The sequence below is a fragment of the Amblyraja radiata genome, unplaced genomic scaffold (genome assembly GCF_010909765.2).
Source record: "Amblyraja radiata isolate CabotCenter1 unplaced genomic scaffold, sAmbRad1.1.pri scaffold_590_ctg1, whole genome shotgun sequence".
In the NCBI taxonomy this organism is placed as follows: domain Eukaryota; kingdom Metazoa; phylum Chordata; class Chondrichthyes; order Rajiformes; family Rajidae; genus Amblyraja; species Amblyraja radiata.
The window spans coordinates 47,680-51,578 of NW_022630635.1; positions in this window are offsets into that span (position 1 = coordinate 47,680).

Sequence of the window (3,899 nt, forward strand, 5' to 3'; positions counted from 1 at the left end):
TTGACAAACCAGAATTATTTATTAGAATATGGTCTCCATTTATAGATTATTTGAAGGTGTAGATTGGGCCGGCGCAGAGGCCGGACTGAAGCCTGAACCCAGAACTAGATGAATAGTTATGTTCTCTGACCTACGGACCTATCCCCCAAGGGAGATTTCAATTTTCCACACATAGACTGGGAAACACATTCTGTAAATGGGCTGGATGGGTTGGAGTTTGTAAAATGTGTGCAGGATAGTTTTTTGCAGCAATACATAGAAGTACCTACTAGAGAAGGAGCAGTGCTGGACCTCCTGTTAGGAAATGAGACGGGTCAGGTGGCAGAGGTATGCGTTGGGGAACAGTTCGGGACCAGTGATCACAATACCATTAGTTTCAATATAATTATGGAGAGGGTCAGAACTGGACCTAGGGTTGAGATTTTTGATTGGAGAAAGGCTAACTTTGAGGAGATGCGAAAGGATTTAAAAGGAGTAAATTGGGACATTTTGTTTTATGGGAAAGATGTGGAAGAGAAATGGAGTACATTTATAGGTGAAATTTTAAGAGTACAGAATCTTTATGTCCCTGTTCGGTTGAAAGGAAATAGTAAAAATCGGAAAGAGCCATGGTTTTCAAGGGAAATTGGACACTTGGTTCGGAAAAAGAGGGAGATCTACAATAATTATAGGCAGCATGGAGTAAATGCGGTGCTTGAGGAGTATAAAGAATGTAAAAAGAATCTTAAGAAAGAAATTAGAAAAGCTAAAAGAAGATATGAGGTTGCTTTGGCAAGTAAGGTGAAAGTAAACCCAAAGGGTTTCTACAGCTATATTAATAGCAAAAGGATAACGAGGGATAAAATTGGTCCATTAGAGAGTCAGAGTGGACAGCTATCTGCAGAGCCAAAAGAGATGGGGGAGATATTGAACAATTCATTTTCTTCGGTATTCACCAAGGAGAAGGATATTGAATTATGTGAGGTAAGGGAAACAAGTAGAGTAGCTATGGAAACTATGAGATTCAAAGAAGAGGAAGTACTGACACTTTTGAGAAATATAAAAGTGGATAAGTCTCCAGGTCCGGACAGGATATTCCCTAGGACATTGAGGGAAGTTAGTGTAGAAATAGCAGGGGCTATGACAGAAATATTTCAAATGTCATTAGAAACGGGAATAGTGCCGTAGGATTGGCGTACTGCGCATGTTGTTCCATTGTTTAAAAAGGGGTCTAAGAGTAAACCTAGCAATTATAGACCTGTTAGTTTGACGTCAGTGGTGGGCAAATTAATGTAAAGGATACTTAGAGATAATATATATAAGTATCTGGATAAACAGAGTCTGATTAGGAACAGTCAACATGGATTTGTGCCTGGAAGGTCATGTTTGACTAGCTTCTTGAATTTTTTGAAGAGGTTACTCGGGAAATTGATGAGGGTAAAGCAGTGGATGTTGTATATATGGACTTCAGTAAGGCCTTTGACAAGGTTCCTCACGGAACGTTGGTTAAGAAGGTTCAATGGTTGGGTATTAATGGTGGAGTAGCAAGATGGATTCAACAGTGGCTGAATGGGAGATGCCAGAGAGTAATGGTGGATGGTTGTTAGTCAGGTTGGAGGCCAGTGACTAGTGGGGTGCCACAGGGATCTGTGTTGGGTCCACTGTTGTGGATTAGTAAGTATGCAGATGATACTAAGATAGGTGGGGTTGTGGATAATGAAGTAGATTTTCAAAGTCTACAGAGAGATTTATGCCAGTTGGAAGAGTGGTTTGAAAGATGGCAGATGGAGATTAATGCTGATAAGTGTGCTACATCGGGGCAGGACAAATCAAAACAGGACGTACACGGTAATTGGTAGGGAATTGAAGAATGCAGGTGAACAGAGGGATCTGGGAATAACTGTGCACAGTTCCCTGAAAGTGGAATCTCATGTAGATAGGGTGGTAAAGAAAGCTTTTGGTGTGCTGGCCTTTATATATCAGAACATTGAGTATAGAGTTGGGATGTAATGTTAAAATTGTACAAGGCATTGGTGAGGCCAATTCTGGAGTATGGGGTACAATTTTGGTCGCCTAATTATAGGAAGGATGTCAACAAAATAGAGAGAGTACAGAGGAGAATTACTAGAATGTTGCCTGGGTTTCAGCAACTAAGTTACAGAGAAAGGTTGAACAAGTTAGGGCTTTATTCTTTGGAGCGCAGAAGGTTAAGGGGGGACTTGATAGAGGTCTTTAAAATGATGAGAGGGATAGACAGAGTTGACGTGGATAAGCTTTTCCCACTGAGAGTAGGGAAGATTCAAACAAGGGAACATGACTTGAGAATTAAGGGACAGAAGTTTAGGGATAACATGAGGGGGAACTTCTTTACTCAGAGAGTGGTAGCTGTGTGGAATGAGCTTCCAGTGAAGGTGGTGGAGGCAGGTTCGTTTTTATCATTTAAAAATAAATTGGATAGTTATATGGACGGGAAAGGAATGGAGGGTTATGGTCTGAGCGCAGGTATATGGGACTAGGGGATAATACGTGTTCGGCACGGACTAGAAGGGTCGAGATGGCCTGTTTCCGTGCTGTAATTGTTATATGGTTATATGGTTGTATTATTGATAGTGTATCCTACTTTTCTAATTTCTTTCTTTCTTTCTTTCTTTCTTTCTTTCTTTTTCCTATCTATAAATATAAATAAATAATTAGAGGCAATATTAATATGTAACCGATAAAGGAGGATCCCAGCTACTTTGGTAACTGGGTCCCTGGAAACCTGGATATTTAATATGTAACCGTTAAACAAAGTCTGTATTGGTTTGGACTATGATATGCAGATGCATCAAATAAACATTTATTTAAAATATATATATATATATATTTGACAGTGTAATCCAGCCTATTGCATTTTATGGTAGTGGAGTATGGGGTCCACTCAGTCACCATAGCTATATTAAATGGGGAAAACATACAACAGAGGCCCTGCATGTGGAATTTTGTCGGAACATTCTCTGCATCCAAAGAAAAACACCAACAAATGCATGTAAGGTGGAATTAGGCACATACCCACTGACACTAAATATCCAGAAATGAGCACTAAATTTTCGGAATCACCTTAAATCTAGCCCCCCAGATACCCTCCAGTTTAAAGCCCTTCAAACCCAAGAGAGGAAACCAGAAGAGTTCCCTGTGTCATTTGGTACTGAGACTAACTACCCCTATTCAGTTAAACCTTATCCAGTTAAACCCTGACCAGCCTCAGATCAATACTGATCCCCAATCAACAGTTAGAGTGAACCAAATTATCAAACAATGAAAATAAACTTATTTGGAACATTGGGATAAAGAAACCAAAATCCAAAGCAGATTAGAATGTTACTGTGCCATAAAAATGATTATCAATTGGCAGACTATCTCTCATCTGTAAGAGACATAAAGCAGAGACAGATCCTCACCAAATACAGGTGAAGTGACTACCATTTGGCATTGAAAAAGGAAGACAGAAGAGATTTTGGCAACCAAGAGAAAATAGAATATGCGGCCACTGTTTGACAGATGAAGTTGAAACAGAGGTACACTTCCTCCTAAAATGCAGAAAAATTGACAAAACTAGGAAAACATACTTTGGCAAACCCAGATTTTAAAGAATTAAATGATATATCAAAACTAAGAATAATCCTTGGTGAAGGTAATACGGCACATCTTGGTGCACAATACGTAACAGCATTCCATAACCTGAGAGACGGTGAATAACCAATATGCACACAGGCACGCACACACTAATTGAAATTAACTGATACTAAGAAATTAATACTGAATTGCTAAGCTTGTTATCCTGTTTGTACTGCTTACAGCTGCAAGAACGTGTAGCAATCAATAAAGGACTATAGGTGTGTTGCGAGTGTGTATGTTAATATATATATACGTGAAAGAGT